Below are 18,792 nucleotides of genomic sequence, written 5' to 3' on the forward strand. Positions count from 1 at the left end.
CATGTGGATATTTGGCCAGTTGAGTGTGGCTAGTTGGTTTGAACAATAATGTGGCAAATTCGCTATAACAGTAGCCAGAAGCTACTGCTTCAAAACTGGTTTTACACCACAGTTTTATACAGTGCCTTTCCCACGGCACCTTAGCATGGTTAGCTAAAGGGAAGGCAGGTGGGGAAAGATTTCTAGGAGAATGCCTTCGGTATGCTGGAAACCTGGAAAGCTGAGGTTGAGGACAGAAATGAGAATGGGCAGGGATGCATCAGCCCATGGACATGTGGAAATCCTGACTCTTGGTACCCTGGGGAGGTAGTTAGACACCATCCACCACTGTCGGTTTTTGACTAAATGGCACAAAATTGGGAGTTTTCATATCTGCCCCTGTGGAATGAGTTGGGTTCAGGGGTTACAGCAAAGACAAAGGTGCTGCTCCTTTTTTTGGTCTAGAAAGGACCTGTGAACCCAGGATGCTGAGTGCAGCTATCAAATCATTAAAATCAGTCCTTACGGTGATTGGCTGATCAGGCCCCAACACCTCTGGGAAAAAGGTAGCACATAAAGCCAAGTATTGCCATGCAATATACCAAATAGAACATCTTCCTCTGCTGCCCTGCAGAGTTCACAGAGTACAAGGACCCTGGCTAAGCCCCGCTTCCTGCCCCCAGCGGGATCCAAGCCTGCTGCCCTCCGCCCCAGGACACACCGGGGGATAGCCATCCTGTGCACAAACCTTGAGTCTGCCCAGATGTGGCCAGCAGCTCCATCCATAGGGTGAGGAGCCCCACGAGGACGAGGGTGCCCAGTGACTTCATTACGCTGTCAGAACACCACGTCAGAATGTCCTGGGCTGTGGCAGCTGGTTATATAAACATGTGGGACTGGGCAGGAAGTAGGAGGTGCTTGGGCGTGTACCAGCGTTTCCTTTGTCCATTTCACAATCAGGTTCACATGGTGGCCCAAGCCACTTCTTGGGAAGTTAAAAACCAAACCTGCCATGGTGCAAGGAGATGTTTTACATTACTCCATAGCATTGCAGGACATCCTATGGTACATATGGTCCCTCAGCTTCTAGGTTCCACCCCCTCTTGGACGCCTTTTTGGTCTTGATGATTTTGGCCTATGCCTAGTTCCTTGGTTTAATCAGACTCAGACCTAGCTCTGGGCACCAGAGACATCAGCGGCACATTTCTCTCCTTTGCTTTGCCCTGCTCTTGGCCCCTTTGTTAGCACTTGCCTTAAGAAGTAAGAGCTGAGAGGCCCATTGGTAACTCACTCTCCCTCATTCCCAACCAGGGCATCTGGTGCCCTTTAAAAAATTTTCTAGCAAAAGACGATGTAAATCAGCTTTGAGACAAGCACAGTCCAGTCCCTTAATCCCATATCCCCTAGTCCCTACCTGCTGTTAATATTTTGGCAGAAAGACACAGGGTGGCTTATAAATTCTGTCACCCAGGAACCCCTACCAGATCCTCCTCACCGAGCAAACACCAGAACAGTGCAAACATTCAAGCAAAGAGAATACCCGTTAAGGCCAGACCTGCACATTGTTAGTGAAGCAACTGAAGGAGCCACAAGGTTGGCCAAGATCAAAACAAAAAGCAGTCAAGTAGCACTTTAAAGACTAGCAAAATGGTTTATTAGGTGAGCTTTCGCGGGACAGACCCACTTCTTCAGACCATAGCCAGACCAGAACAGACTCAATATTTAAGACACAGAGAACCAAAAACAGTAAGCAAGGAGGACAAATCAGAAAAAGATAATCAAGGTTGGCCAAGGAGTGAGAATAACCAGAGTACCTGCAGGAAGAAGTTTATTTTTAACAGAGCACGACTGTCTAGTCAAAACTCTTTGGAAGGCACCAGGGACCAAATGAGGTGCAAGCAACCGGCCTCACAAAGATTCTGCTTCCCTCCATCCAAACATTCCCAGATAGTGAGAACCAGGGGAAAGACCCATTTCCACTTCCCAGATCCCACCGGCGCACAAGCCTTCCCTTGCCAGGGCTCAGAGCAGAACAGCCTGGAAGCCCAGGTTATCCTATCGTTCACCTGCTGTAGTTGTGGGAAATGATTTCCTGCAGCCAGTGATGCCAGCGGTCTGGGGGTTCGGGCCCAAAGGTGCTGTGTTTGGGGCCCCCCTCGGCCTGACAGCGAAGCAGGAACTTAGCCTGGGCAAAGGAAAAACGGTCAGATCCACAGAGGAAAGTGCTGCTCTATGCACCCCTTGTGTGAGCTTTAGGTGGGTGCGGCCTGGCCGCCGGAGCACACCCCATCCAACCACTGTCTCTATGACAGCCTCAGACTGGCCTGAGTTAGTGTGGCTTTCTACAGCAGGCTGTGCTGGACAGACACGGTCTTTGCCCTGGGCAGGGCAATGCACAGCACTGGCTACTGATAAGGAGAACTAGGTGGTGAACGGTCAGTTACCAAACATGCCGAGGTGAGCCGACAGACTCATGAGGCCTCTGGGGAAAGTTATACGGGGTGGGCAAGTCCAGGCTCCCGGAAGAGAGGTGGAGGGGGCAGAGATGGGGCAGCCAGTCCCAAGCACCACCTGCACCACGCCCTTTGCCCCAGTGCCACCTGGACACCTGGGGCTCTGCAGCACACCACCCGGAGCTCTAGTCGCCGCTGATGCTGCAGCAGCAGCAGTGGCCAGGAGCCTCAGGTCCCTTTGAATCGCTGGGCCCCAGGACATTTGCCCCTTCTCCCCCACACCCAGCCTGTGGGCCTGAGCACACAGCCACCCTGAGACCCTCTGCCAGACAGATGTGTGATGTGGGGATGAAACTCTTAGAAGGCAGAGAAACGCGAGGGGCCAGGCAGGAAGGAGGCCAAATGGACAAAGGAGAAGACAGAGGAGGGGCGTGAATGCTGGCACAGAGCTATAACAGTCTTCCTCATCCTTCCCCAGTGCTCAGGCTGTTACTGCCTCTGTGTTGGACGCTGCCAGTCAGAGTCACTCTTGTGGTGAGGACAATACCTAGTGGGGCTGTCGGTGCTGAAGGCTGGATAAGCCCTGACTTTCATTGCCACTCAGTTTTCAAAAACCCTGCAGAAACCGTGCACTATAGTCCAGGACATGGTACCACCTAGTGTGCACTGTAGGTTGCAGACAGGGGCTCTGAAGTTCATTCACTGGATGCAGAAGGGCCCTGCTGATAAGTGGATGGATCCAGCCAGTGATCTCCCAACCCCAGAGCAGAAGATGGCTGATTAACAGAGAAACATGCTCAGGCAGCACTGGGCGCAGGCTCCTGGGCACCTTTAGTCCCAGCTTTGGGTTACTCAGGAGCAATTTATTCACACACAGCCCACCAACCCCGTTCAATCACTGGCAGAGTCAGTTGTGAGGAGGAAATTAACACCTGAGGAACAGTTGATGGGCCTACTGCTGCTGATGGACAGTGCCCATGGACGGCCCCCACCTAGTCCGATCCAGGTGCTATGAAAGCCTTGGATGATGTGATGCGGTTTCTTTAGCTTCCTGTATTTCTCACCCTCAGAGCTGCAGAGGAGGTCGCACTGCTTTCAGCCTGTCTTTGGTGTCCCAGTGTAACAATGGATGGGGAAGAGGGGACGGAACGTGCCAGGTATCCAGGCTGCCTTCTGGTAAAGTGGAACTTTGGTCCACTTGTGATCAGCTCTGGACAGTGCAGTACGTCCCCCTGTAGCCCAGGGCTGTAATACTCTTTGGCATTTAAGCACAGGACTGGTGGAATTTGATTTTTAATTTCCTTCTATTTAGACTGATAATATCCGTGGTTACATTTAAGAATTTTTGCTGTTTGTACCAACTTATCTTTCATACTTGTGGGAAATGAAGGGGGTCCTGACAATGAGGGGGTCACACCAACATTATTTAGTGACAATAAAACTGCATCCAGAAGTTAAAGCTTTAGAGCTGTTAAAACGCGAATTGTCAACATCAGGACTCAGAATGCACACAGTCACTCGTCTTTAAACCAACTCTAGTTGGGTTTCAGGTTTCTTACTTTGCCCATTTGTAATTGTTGATTATTATAGATGAAATTGCTCCCCTTGGTTTGTGTGTGTGCAGCAAAATTGACATTTGCCAACATTTACCAATAACAAGCTAGTGTCTCATCTGCTGGCGTGTCGTGTCATGCAGCAAGACTTAATTAGCGAATGTGTATACAGGAATATGTCTGCTTGTCCCTCTGAGTGTTCCTCCCACTCAACACAGAGTCCAGATGAAGGTGTTAATATTTGAAACCTACACTGGGGAGCTGGTCAGAAAAATTCCAGCAAAACATCTGTTGTGGGACTGTGCCAGTTCACTGAACTTGAAAGGCTTTGTGGTGTCAGTTTGGTTTCAGTGGAGTTGCAATAGAACAGAAGCAAGTGTCAAAAGCTGAGCTTCCAGGGTTTCTGGCTCTGAAGCAGCTCCCCAGGCTAATTGCCCTGCAACTAGGCTCCACTCCAGAGAACTTAGCAATTCTTTGCTTTTCAATCCACATCAGAGTGAAACCAGATTTTAAAATATCAAAATCCTCTGTGAAATGAGCATACCTCTGGCTGCTGGCATGGCCCATCAGAGCCCTGAAAAGCCAGGCTGGAATCTACCATAATTTAATGTATTTATTTTTAAGGTTCTCAAATTTTTATGGCAGAACAACGCCAATATAACTGAGGTTTTGAAACATGGAGATATATATATCTGTAAGAGTGTGAGAGGAAGACCAGGCAGGGGAGGGGTTAAACAAAGCATGTTAGCGCAATCAGCCCCACCCTGGTTCACCTGTAGCCAGTGTCAGGCCTGGAGGGGTATAGAGGGAGGGAAGCCAGCTCAGTTCAGGGCTGACAAGCTAAGAGGCAGGAGCTGGCTTTGAGACAGCAGGGTCTGAGCTAGAGCTGCCACTCAGTCAGCTACTGGAGGGCATGGCCTCAGGTCCCTCCCCCAGGCATGAAGAGGGGAAGCCCCTCCTAGGGCATGCCTCTCCTGCCAGCGGGGAGACTAGGTTCTCAGGGCCATGCCCCAAACTTATCCATTAGCCTCTTGGGTGGGGGCTGAAGGCCCACACCCCAGGCCTGGCAAGGGGGCCTAGCTGTTAGGCTACCCTGCCATTGGTGGGAAGTGCTCACAATATCTCATAAGACTAGAAAGGGCCTTGAGATGTCATTGAGTCCAGTCACCTGTGCTTACAGCAGACCTATCGCTACCTCTGACAGATTGTTTTTAAATCTAATCTACCCCAGACCCTTAAAAGGCCCTCTCAAGAACTGAGCTCCCAATCCTGGGCTAATAAACGCAGTGCTCTAATCACTGAGCATTACAATATCCGCTTAAAGGTTGACTTTTCTCAGGCAGCCCTTGCTTGGCCACCTCTGAAATTTGCTGTGTTCCTGAAAAGGGTTAGTGATCCAAATATGGGGCCATTTAAGACAGAAATGGGGGTGATATAAGCCCTAAAAATTCAGCCAGTTTCCAAAAAGTCTCTGTGCGGTAGTGGTGTGCTTCATGCAGCCCTGGAGATTAAAATGATGTTGAGATATGGGTCAAAATGGTCTCAGGCTGTAACACAGGCTTGAGTTTCACCCAAGGTAATGCATGGCATCCACTGTGTCTTTGGGGGCCCCAAAGTGAGAGCAGCATTGAAGATCAGTAATTTTTTAACCAATACAGAAAAATGACTAGAGGTGCCATTTTATATGATTTAAAGCATGACACTTCCAAGTGATGTATAGGCCAAAAGGTTAACCAGATTGCTCTGACAATTGGCATGTCTCGTGGCACTCCAGGACAGCTGTAGTGACTCATATTTGGGGTCCTTTGATTTAGGAGTTCCTGACACACAAGCTTCTCAATTACAGTTTCCTTCCGCTGCCTCATACTGTTAAACAGGGAGGCAGTAATGACTTGATGAATCACAAATCTAATTGAGGTTGATGGCTGTAAACTCAACCTTCAATTAACATTATTAAACACCCACCTAAACAAAGAGAGTTTTGGACTGAGTAGCTGGAGATTACTGTAATTAGTGAGTCATAGGTGACAATTTTATTTTGGTTTCGGGGAGGGGTTGCTCTTCTTCCCATGCACTGTGCCAGCCAGTACCTGAGGCCATCGGCTCTGTTTGGACGGAGAGCTGAGCACTGGAAGGAGACACTGGTAAAAACCACATCACAGCGATTTTCTTACCCTGGAGTGAAATCTACTGCAGAGAGAAATGAGCAATGCTTTCTATTTCTGCTGGACGGGGGCCACTGGCTGAGCACCTCCCCCTCGTTAATCTGGCAAGGAGTCTGGGAGGCCGGTTCAGGTGTCAAAGGCCCTGGAAGTCCAGGAATCCCAGCCTGCCAAGTTAGCAGGGTCTCTGTACCTGGAACCATTGGGACAAAGATGATCATATGCCTGAGATCAACCGTCACCCCTTGGTGCTAGCCGCACCCCAGTGGATAGGATTGTAGCGAAGTGGCAAGAAAAGCAACTAACGCTATAATGTGACTTGGGGATAAACGATTTAGAGCAGTGGTTCCCAAACTTTTTGACATCATGCCCCCCTTTTTGATTTTTGAGAAACACTCATGCCCCCCATCTCTTCTCTACTCTCATCCAACCCCCTTTTAACAAAAAATGCAATTTGTAATTTAAAATAAACACAAAAACGTGATATAAAAATGTTATTTAAAATTAAAAATAAGCACAAATAGTTTTTCTTGGCTCCCTGTGGTTGCCTGGTGCAGCCCCAGCTGGCTGAGACCTGTGCTGCCAGAGCTGATTGCCCAAGCCCCACGTCGCCAGGCCAGCCACCCACTCACTCACCAGCCATTGGGGCCAGTTGGCCACCTGCCTCCTGGCCACCAGAGCCCAGCGCTGCTGGGACCAGCCGCCTGCCCACCAGCCACCCACCCAGCCATGGGCCAGCTGCCCAAGCCCCACGCTGCCAGGGCCAGACACCCACTCACCATCCCAAGCCATCCAAACCCCATGCTGCTGTGGCCAGCCGCCCAAGCCCTGCTCTGCTGGGGCCAGCTGCCTGAGCCCCACTCATCCTGCAAGCTGGTCGGCCACCTGAGGCCCGCAAGCCCTTTGAGCTGCCCACCCAAGCCTCTCCCTGCCCTCCAGCAAAGCCAGGCACTCCCATCCCCACATCTAACCCCCATCCTCCTCCTCCTCCTCCCCCCAACCCACACTCACTCTCATTTGCAGAAGGCAGCCAGCTCCACATGGGTCTTTGCCGACTGTCTGCTTTTTATGGTGGCTGTGCCGGGTCACCCACGTAAAATGGCAGGGAATGAGAGCCGGAAGCAAAGGTCAGTGTTTTCTTTGGATCTGGGGAGTGATGCTGGGGCTAGGTCACCTTGCGTCCCCACCTCCCGGAATTTCTTCATGCCCCCCAGTTTGGGAAACCATGATTTACGGGTATTTGAAAGAGGCTTTGAAACAAGCTTGAGACCTCATGGAGAAGTGCTTGACTTTGGGTCAAAAGATTTAGCAACGGGTCTCTGTGATAAACTGCAAAATAATGGACTGATCTTAAAATAGCAATACTTTTAGGGGCTTTTTGGTACATGAAATCACCTTCCGACAGCAAGCCCTTTTGGAAAGGTGACGATGCAGTAGCATATACTAGCTGTTGGAACCCTAATTATGCCCAGCACGGAATAAGAAATATGGGTAGGAAGCGAGAACTCATCAAGTACGGACCCAGATATATGGAAACATGGTGACAATATATTTCCAAAGGAGCCTCTCGTTGGGACACTGGGGTGACAGGATGGTGAAAACCTCATTGTCAGTCCCATTATGGCCATGTTCCACTCACTGTTCTTTCCTGAGGGTCTTTCAGGTTGAGTGTGTGCCGTGTGGGATGCTGTTTTGCGATACAGTATGCTCTTTGTTACCCAGAAACGTCAGGGAATAGGGGATTTCTGGTTAATCGCATTTTCCGGTTAACGCTGAGGTATATCTATTGCTCAGAAGTTTTCAGATATTACCTGTAGTTGATAATTTGAACAACCCACAGAACACTAAATCCTTCACTTGCTGTATAAAGACAACAGTCACTACATACGTATTACACTAGAATTTGACCCTTTAAGACATTATATACACTTATGTACACAATGAACATGTACGCATACTTTTCTACTGTACTTTACTGCTGCCCCTCAGCTTCTGAAGTCACACTTGCTCTCTTGCTGCTAGTTAAACCTGCCATAAAGCACGCCGTAAGCAAACCTTCATACGCTAAACCCAACGGGAAATGCGTTCTGGATAATTTTCATATTTTTTTCCAGTTAGTAAAGAAAAATATTTATGCTGCAGCTCATGAAATCCTCCAGTTAACCGAGAATTCTGGTTAGTAAATATCCAGATAACAAAGAGTATACTGTGCTTATTGTTCTCATTTTTCAACTACTTGTTTTTATCTGGGCACTGAATTAAGCCCTCATGCCTCTCTGTACATACCTTCCCAATCTCATGTCCTATAATGAATCTGAAGTAGCTACCTAAGCAAAGAACCTGTTATAAGCATGACATGTGCATTTAGCCGTTTGAATTAATCAAAAGCTAGACTCCCAAGTGCAGGGCTGGGGCAGGAGAGGGACAGCAGTGTCTTTACCTTCCGTAAATAGCCCTGGCCTCTAGCCCCTTCCACAGTGCAATATCCGTAATGCCTGGCTGTTCTGGTCCCAGCAGCCACTGCAGGCAGGGAGGGCAGCCAGCAAGGCGAGAGACTGGATCCTTTGTGGAGCAGAGTTGTCCCATTCAGAGCGGAGTTTCTGTGCTGAGTGGAGGCATACTTCACATTTTGGGCTGTGGTTATTTACTATGAATTCCTTGCTCAGCTCCCAGGGGATCACTGCAGGCTCCCACCAGCAGTGCTGGAGTAGCAGAGGAGAGGCACAATCCCCTGAGAAGGCTCAGGACCAATGTTATCTATAAGCTGAGCACATGGACAGCCACCCAAGGGAGATTCCAGTGCCTCCCAGCTGATTAGCGGAGTACCCACAGCAACCCACAATGAGCATCATCTGCACTAGCCTTTGCACACATAACAAAATTTATTCCACCCAGGGCTGGAAAAAATGGGAGGGAACGCTGCTCAGGACTCATTTATCAGTACTGCGGGGCCCACACTGGAGTCTGACATGAACTGTTTTTAAGGCTTCCCCACAAAGACGCTCCCCAAACAATGTAGTCCCTTTCAACCGCCCACCTCCCTCTGCCTTTGCAGTACAGTCACACCATGCTCTGCTCATTTCGCCCATTTTTCAGTTCCTCTGTCATGCCCCAAATGCTCCACTTGTTTGTACAAATGGTCCCTTTTACCAAGGTCCCTGTCTCAGGAACCAACAAGGCAACGGTGATCGTATGCCTGAGATTGTCTGTCTGGCCAACGGAGTGTAAAGGGACTTATGCAACAAGCCAGTCTCACAAGCTGAAGTCTAGGAGTCAGATCAGCACCCTACGCCATAGGGCAGGGCAGCCAGGTCTGGCTCCAGCTGGGCTGAGCAGAGGATGGCATAAGAGTCTGTGCTATTGCTAGGGGTTTAATTCATCTGTTCATACATTGGCCCAGATTTATTGCCTGTGGAACCACACTGACATCAAGCTCTGTAAGTCACATCCACTGATGCCTACAGAGTTGCACTGGGAATGGAGAAGTCCCCAGGCCATGCAGGTGTTGGAAGTAAGGGGGATTGTGCTGCACCTCAGAGAACGCCTGCTCTCTTTGCCCATCCCTTGCATTGGGTCTGGGGGTGTACAACTATGTCCTATCTGCAGAAAACAAGGAAGAGAACCCCATGGACCAATCAGGCCCCCTGTCTGCAGTGCTCCTGGCTGCTTGCCACTGCCGTACAGGATTCCAGGAGAGCAAGCTGCATGCTTAGGCTGGTACCCCTCCCTTCCTGCCTCCATTAATAACAACCGTGTGCGACGGCTGTCAGCGCTGCTCTGACAGACAGCCGGCTCTGCGGAGCAGCCTGTGGGGCTAGCAAAAAACGATCTGTTTTCTTTAAAATGATCAGGGGCCATGTGTGTGGGGGGTGGGGGGGAGTCTTGCTATCCAAACACAGAGAGCATCATTCACAGTAGCACAGAGAAACATGAACCCTGCAGCTCTCTCAGGAGCAGGAGCCTGCCCAGTTTGTGTATTTACTTAACCACCCACCAGCCTGAGGCCTGCACTCACCGGGGTATGGGGAGGGTGATTCTAAAAACAGCCCTTTCTGACTGGACCTTTTAAGCTGCCGGGCTGGAGTGAAAAGGCCTGGCCTGTGCGGTGTGTGTTAAGGATGGGGTGAACGTATGGCAACTCATGCCTTGTGTGAACATGAGAGCAGAGGCCTCGTCGTTGGCCCATGGGTCTGAACCAACCGCAAGTGTTGTTGACGAGCTCCTGGCTTTGCAAATGGGACCCTGAGCCTTCCCGCAGGCTGGAGGGCTTCGAAAACGCAAATTAGCACATTACAGGCACCTCAGAACAACAGGAACGCACATCCAGCCCTGCCCCACACACCGTAAGACAGCTGTGTCGTAACACGGGCCCAGGCGGGCCGGGGAAAGGAAGGACAAGTCTGACCGTGAGAGTCCTAGAGTGACAGATTTTAAGACTATGCAGGACCATCCTGATCATCTTAGTCAGATGTACCCCAGGCCAGAGAAACCCACCCAGTAATTTCTATAACAAACCCCTAACCTGGGAGAGCTGTAGCACTTCTAGAGCCCCCACCTGTCCCCATATGGAAGGGGAGGAGGGGCCAGTGAAGCTACCTTTCTGCCTGCTGCCCTGATTCCTCCTGAGCGCTGCAAATCTATCCACTCAGCAGGACCCAATGCGCCTCCTGTCTCAGCGAGGGGTAGGAGTGAGGGAGGAAACACTTAGCTTCCAGCTAACACCATCAGCATCCTTGTCACATGGCTCCTGTCCCGTGGTTCTCCCTGCGCATCAGCAGGGGTGACCTGGCTGAACTGCATCATCTGATGAACATCTGATGAAGTGAGTCTGCGCTCACGAAAGCTCATGCTCAAAACTTTTCTGTTAAGGTGCCACAGGACCCTTCGTTGCTGTTACAGATCCAGACTAACACGGCTACCCCTCCGATACTTGACAGCCTGGCTTTGTAATGCTGCCTCTGGGCTCATTTTGTTTACCCAACATCTGAAAGGATTTTCAAACACCTGGAGGAGGCTGACACGTGACATTTACTCTGTCTGGAGCCTTCCCTCTGGCCCACCCCATTCTCTGCTTGACTTTCTAGGAGGCCAGGGACTACTTGGTTTAGGGAATTAAGCCTTTCTTGCCTCCAGAGCTGGGTCCTGCAGGTTGGGGCAAAGCAGAGATGCATCCATGGTGCATGTCCCAGTTTGGCCAGGGCAGCCCTGTATTTCAGGTGCCAGAAAGGCATCCTGATTTATTTTAACAAAGGGACTAACTGCCTTGTATTTGCACAGGGGAGTGGCTGCCGTCCAGCTCCCTGCAGTTCAGAGGAGCCAGCAGCCATACCGGCACAGCTGCCCCCCTTGGCTCCCTGCAGCTCAGGGGAGTTGGGAGCCAGACCAGTGTGGCTGCCACCCTTTTCCCGGCTCAGGGGAGCTAGCAGCAACAAGCAGCCAGGAGCACTGCAGACATGGGGGCTGATCGGTCCACATGGGTCTCTTTCTTGTTTTCTGCAAATAGGACACAGTTGTACCCCCCCAGGCCCAATGCAAGAGGCAGGCAAAGAGAACAAGCACTCTCTGAGGGGCAGCACAATCCCCCTGACCTCCAACACCTGCATTGCTTGGGGACTTGTCGTCCCCAGTGCAGCTCTGTAGGCATCAGTAGATGTGACTTACAGAGCTTGATGTCAGTGGGGTTCCACAGGCAATAAATCTGGTCCAATGTACGAGCAGATGAATGAAATCCATAGCAATAGCACAGCCTCTCATTCCATCCTCTGCTCAGCCACCCTTTTCCCGGCTTCCCACATCCCAGCCTCAGCAGCACCCTGCAGCCAGCTAGCAGCCCCCACAGCAGGGTGGCAGCTCCCACAGGACAGCTGCTACCTGTCCTGTTTTGGCCGGGACGATCCCCTTTTTCAGGTGCCAGAAAGGTGTCATCCCTCGCCCCTCCCAGGTGTCCTGTATTTAGCCTAGGGGAATATAGTCTCCCTACACATCCATCCCCAGCTCACTGGCCTCATGTTATTTCTTATGGCAGCTCAGATTCAGGCTGTCTGTCCTCATCTGTTACGGTGCCTGGCTATGGTCCAAAGTGGCTTTAATTTACCTAATTTCAATCCCTACGTAGGTGTTGCTAAGGCAGCCATCAACCTACTATCCGGATAGCAGCCCAGAGGATCATGGGCGGCTCTGAATTCTCTCTGAACAGCAACATAGAGGGAAATCCCCAGGCTGAGGTAAATGAAGTACCTCACTTCACCCCCCGGCCCCTGCCATCTTCCCAACCACAAACACGCCTCTGGCAGGGCCTCCCACTGAACAGGCCAAGCCCAGGCTCCCCTTGCGGCTAGCCCCATCTCTGAATAACCTCCCTTTAGCTCAACGAACCATCTGTACCTTCTCAAAGCCGCTCACCTGGCACTTCCAAGATGCAGTGCTCTCTCACCAGCTCTGAGCAACATGAACATAGACGGTCTCATTTGTTTGCATTCAACAGGGCACCTTTTGATTCTGCCCAGGGAGGGGGTGGGCCTGGGTGGAGGGCATGTGGGAGAAATCAGGGAGGTCTGGAGTCCTGGCCTTAACCATGGATCGATCAGGGGAGCAGCTGTCATATTCTGGGGGATGAATGCCCTGACTGGGACTGAAATACCTATGGGAGAGGAACTCTTCTATGTGCCATCCAAGAGGAAGAATTAACATTTGAATTTGGTGTCAGCGCAGAGATACACAGACTTACTAATCTGCACATCTTTGCCTGTGGATTCCTGCTGTGCTGAGTCACATCCCCCTGCGCTGAGCCAGGCTGGCAGCTCACCGTGGAGCAGGAGTCAGACCCTTAATGGATTAACCAGGAACATCAGCCCAATCAGGAGTTTGGGTATAATGTTCTGTGCAGTGCTTCACCTGTGAAAACAAGGATTGTTCTTAGGAGTGGGTAAAAGGTCAGCCCTAGACTACCTTTCCACAGGGCATCGCCTTTCACAGGCCTCCCATTCATGCGCAGTCAAACGGCTCAATTATTTAGCTCTTCTGTGCACTCAAGGAAGAAAAACTGGTTTTCTTTTCCCTTGGAAATTCCCTGGAGAAAATAGCAGGATAAATTTTGTGGCGGGTTTCTAGTTGCTGTCTGAGTGCCTTGGCTCACAGAGTGAGCTCTGTGTGTGCTTGTCTGTGCAACACATGCTTGCAGACATGGCTGGAGGATGCTGTTCATTTTACCTGCTTAACGTCTGCGGGATTCCTGATTTCGGATGAGGCCTTGGCCGTTGCTGCTACAAACCATTGCATGCATTCGAGCTGAGCAGATGCATGGGGCCTGGGAAGTCTGTCAGTCCACCTGAATGTATTTGGCTCAGTGCAAGCCTCCAGGAGTAGGTATAGATAATAGAGTAAGATTCAACTCCTCTCCTAGTTTACCTCAGAATTTAATAGCTGCCAGAAGAAGACATAATCAATGTTTTGTACCCTAAATCCCAAGAATACCTCACATCTCTGTGGGAGGTGCTAATAAAGCTAAAACTTATTCCATGTTTTGGAAGATGGTGGCTTTGGGCTTAGGTAGACATACTTCGGTGAGGAAACCCATATTAATGGTGAAGCCTGGATATAGCACATTTGGGCCAAGTCTTAGTCATTCTCCCCAACCATTTTTTTAAAATCTAATTCTACAATAGCTGATATAATGAAAAACATCTCTTTGCTCCTAGCACTTTGGGCTCCTGTAAGGAGCAGCAAAGTGCAATCATTTAGTTTAGCCCAACAATGGAAAATTGTTCCAGAGGAAGATGTTTTAAAGACCTGAATTGTTCAGGAGATTCTTGATTGGTGGTCTTCAGTCTTAGCTAAATTATTTTTTCTCATTGACTGTAGTTGATGGGTTCCGTCTCACTGGAAGTCTAGTATATAGTTTCCATTTTTTTAAAAAAAGGGACTGAAGGTATCTTGTTTCCTATAGTTTGTTAAAAAGGGCAGATGTTTTATTCCAGATTTTTACTATGTAAATGTGGTGGAAGGGCTTTGATTCTAATCTGATTACTTGAAGAGATCAGTGTGGCTTTAGGACTCATAGGCTGTGTCTACACTACAAAAAATAACTTAGAAGTTGCTTACTTTGAAGTACAACTTCGAAGTAAGCAACTTCAAAGTTGAGCATCTACACACACGCTACTTCGAAGTTAAACTTCGAAGTAGGGCACTACTCCATTCCCGGGAATGGAGTAAGGACTTTGAAGTTGGGCTCCCAAGTTGACTTCGAAGTAAAGGAAAATGTGTGTAGACTCTCTGCCGGCTACTTCAATGTAGTACCTAACTGTGAAGTTCACTTCAAAGTTAGTTCCTAGCGTAGGCACAGCCATACGGTGCGTCTACACTATAACTAACTTCGAAGTTTTCTTTGAAATTAGGCACTACATCAAAGTAGCCAGCAGAGCCTACACATGTTTTCCCTAACTTCGAAGTTAACTTGGGAGCCCAACTTCGAAGTCCTTACTCCATTCCCGGGAATGGAAGAGTGCCCTACTTCGAAGTTTAACTTTGAAGTAGGGTGTGTGTAGACACTCAACTTCAAACTTGTACTTTCTAGTAAGCAACTTCAAAGTTATTTTTGTATGGTAGACACAGCCATAAAGCTACAATTCATAATTGTTTTATTTTTTTACGCATGCGCTCATGCACACACACACACACTATGGTTAATAATGTGACACATTGGACCCCCTGGGATGCCACTTGCTGTGCTGAAGATACCAGTGAGCCCACCTTTTCTGCCATCCTTGAAAGCCTTTAACCCTGTCTTGCTGAACCAGGCCCTTCAGCCTCCTCCAGTAGACAGGCAGGCAGAGCCATGTCAATTGCAGAATGATACAGATACTAGGATCAACTCTGGGGCTGTGTCTACGCTAAGAAGTTCTTTTAGAAAATGTGGCCCTTTTCTGTTGGAACATGCAGAGCATTTACCCACAAAATGTGCTGTTTTGATCCAAAATAAAAAGAACTCAGCTCTTCTTCCAGAAGCCCTCTTCCGCTCCCAGAGCAGGAAAAGCACCGTCTTTCGAAAACAAGCGTGTGTAGGCCCTTCTTCTGAAAGAGCAGTCCTTGTGGTGCTGGAGTTTTTGATCCCTGACCCATTCTTTGGAAAGAGCAGGGGCTGTGTGGATTCTCTCTATTGCAAGAACAGATCGATTTTTCAACCTGCTTTTCTGTGTGGGGACGCGCTCGTTCGAAAGAAGTTTTATCAGAAGAGATCTTCTGGAAGAACTTCTTTCAAAGGGTCATGGTAGTGTAGATGTATCCTGCGAGGGCTCCAGTTTGGGGACTTACCGCAGCACCCAGATGTCCACCTCCCTTGGAGTACAAACGAAAAATGGTATGAAATCTGCCTCCTCCTTCAATATGGAGGAAGGTATGCCCAACTTCCTCCCTCCGCAGTTAGAAACTACATAAACTGAGTTACATTATAAACCAGAAATATGTTAATTAACTAAAAAAGTGTATTTTAGGTGACTAAAGAAGTAGCAAACAGCACAAAAGCAGATTACTGAACAAATAATGCAAAGCATGCAAACTAAGCTAGACTCAGAAAAGAAATTGGCTGCAAACAATAATTCCTCCCCATAGATGTTATGTAGGTAAAGTCCTTTGTGGGTCAGAGATCTCATCCTGGCCTGGGTCCAGCAGTTCTTCCTCCTCCGTCTCCAAGTTTGAGTCCTTTTGTTTCCAGGTGTTTTTAACTACCTACCTGGGTGGGGAGGCAGAGAAGAACACTGAAGACACTGATTGGTCCCCTCCATCACCTAATATAGAATTTCCATAAGGCGGGAATCCTTTGCTTCATTCCTCCACCTTCCAGTGGAACAGTTCAGCAGTCCAAGATGGAGGTTTGTGTCAGGTGACTAGGTTGTCTGACTCTGTAGCATCAGAGGGTCCATGAGTCAGTGGCAGCATAGAGCATATTCAGAAGGGCCAAACCTTTTCAGAGTCCATTGTCCTCACTGACGGGTCATCAGCCCAGTCTGGCATTTCCATTGTAGCACCTGAAGAATTAAGTCTGAGCATCAACCAAACTAGCATGTTTGAAATAGAGATACATCATCATCATCATCATCATCAATAACCGTGGGCTCAGCGCTGGTTGGTGTCTGATGCCTCTCTCACTATTTCCTTCCATCTTTCCCTATCCAGTGCAGAGTGGCTTAGTTTCTGTAGACTAGCTCTGCACCAATCTGCTACATCATCTATCCATTCTCTGTGGGGTCTGCCTCTCCTATTCGAACCATCCATTATGCCTAATACTAGGGTCTTGACTTTTCATTCGTCGTTCATTCTGCAAATATGTCCAAATAGTTGTAGCTTCCACTTTGTAACCTTCGGCAGCAGGTTCTCTTTCGGCTGTATCTTCTTATATAATTCCTCACTGGTGACCTTCTGCATCCATCCTATTCTCAGAATCTTTCTATAACAACTCCTTTTGAACGCCAATATTCTTCTTTTTCGAATCTTTTGTTATCACCCGTCTCACATCCGTACAACATGCTGCTGAATACACACATTAAATAGACACACACTAGTCAATATTCTTAACCTCAGATACAAAAATGACACATGAACAGAAGTAGAATAATTGTATTCGGTAAATCATTACTTTTCCAGTGATACTTCACATGAGTTTTGTTGCATATAGCATATCTTAGTTCCAAGCTTATATCATAAGCACATTTTCTTAAAGAATATGCTAAGGTCACAAAGGTTACGAGATTGTATGTTGCTTTCACAGCTCTCAAGATAATATTCGAGTCTAATAATTGAGGCAAATTTAGTGCAAAATTACAAAGGATGGAACTGAGTATCAGTATAGGCCTTTTGTATATTTTGAGTGTTCTACAACAAGGGACTATGGCAAGGGTCAGAACTAAAGTCGGTGGAAAACGTATGGCCATTTCCCCTATTTCTAAGGGAGTACGCCAGCCTATTACCCCTTCTTATTAATTTATATCAATGATGTGCTTGTGATTTCAAAGGAAGATAATTTCTGTTTGCTGCAAATTAAGGCGGTCTCTTTGTCTAATGTTATATGCTGGTGACGTGGCTGTCTTGAACTCCAAGAGGCCTCTGCCAGTTACTAGCTCATTTTTCTTCATGTAATTCTCAAAACCTGGGTCTCAGTAAGACCAAGGTCATTATCTTGGGAAAGAGTGGAAGTTAGAAGGTCTCTGCTTTTAGTTATTTAGGGATAAAGTTTCATGATTGGGCTGTTGTTTCCCTTATCATAAAGACATAATGAAAGGGCATTAGCTTTGGTCAAGGGGGTCTCCTGTTTTACCCTTTCGTAGGATGGGAAGAGAGCTCCCTCGGCAATGGGAATTTGTAAGGCTGAATTAATACCACAGATGCTTTGTAGGGCTGAAGTTTGTTAGAGAGGCCAAATTTTGGCCTGAACATTCATTCAAACTAATATTAAATAGATTTGCAATTCTCCCAAATTCTACCTCAGCTTCACTTTTACATGCCAAGGTGGGTGTTTTAATGTGAGCAATGGTGCTAGTATTGCTTTTCTTACATGTTGGTCTTCAGACTTTTCCAGATTAGAGATTCTCCCATCCTTGCCTTGAGGAGATGGAGGAACAATCTGTGTACTCCTTATTTCCATCATAGAAGACCCTCCAATTTATTACAGGCTTCGGTGGCATTTGCTTCTGAGTATGCCTGTTCTGTACGGCTTTGCTTTGTCGCCTGCAAGGCGTCTTTGGTTTGGCTGATAGACTATTCGTGGTTTTCTTCTGAAAACCAAAGCCCCGTCGGGCCTGAAGCAGGGAACAGACTGGATGCATCCCCTGAACCCAGCAACTCTTTGTTTTGGTGGCAAGAGCCAGATGCAGAAGTTCACACTTCCCAGCTAGCATGCACCCACTCATGCGTCTGATGAAGTGGGTCTTTGTCCATGAAAGCTTATGCTCCAAAATCTGTTAGTCTATAAAGTGCCTCAAGACTCCTTGTTGTTCTTGAAGCTACAGACTAACACAGCTACCTCTCTGATACAGGGACCCCCAAGACACTTAAATGAGTTTCCCTTAGTTATGGGCTGGGAGTCTTTGGGATGGGTGTGTTTCTGTTCAGAAATGGGCTGTTCTTCCAATCTTGCCTCACCCATGCAGGCAGCTTCTGTGCCTGTTAGGGGCCCTTGCTGACAGTCTGACCTGCTCTTCCTCCTACAGCTAGCTCCCCAGAAACATGCTGGGGCAGCGTTCAGGCACCTACTTCACCATCACTGTGTTTCCAGCAGCAGATTCCCTCTGCTGATGGATGTCCTGCTGGCTGTGACACATCAAAGATCCTGCTTGCTTCCAATGTGTTGCTCTGCTATCAGGAACTTGGGCTCCTTCTAGCGTAACTTGGCACCTTCAGCAAAGCAAAGATTTGAACGCTTTTCAATTCATCTTAAATGGCAGAAGTCTCCTCCAGGGAAAATAAATCCGAACTGCAGCCCAATAACAAAGCTTGGAGCTCCCTCCACTAAGGCCTCACTGAGAACAACATGATTGTCCCTCCTTGTTTGGGGCTGGAATTGGCCAGCCTTTTTCTTGCAGGATGTGTTGGCTGCTGGGCCCTCGAAGGGATGATTTCAGCTTGGGTAGGCGTTCCTGCACCAACTTTGTTGTC

The sequence above is a fragment of the Carettochelys insculpta genome, chromosome 17, assembly GCF_033958435.1.
Source record: "Carettochelys insculpta isolate YL-2023 chromosome 17, ASM3395843v1, whole genome shotgun sequence".
In the NCBI taxonomy this organism is placed as follows: domain Eukaryota; kingdom Metazoa; phylum Chordata; order Testudines; family Carettochelyidae; genus Carettochelys; species Carettochelys insculpta.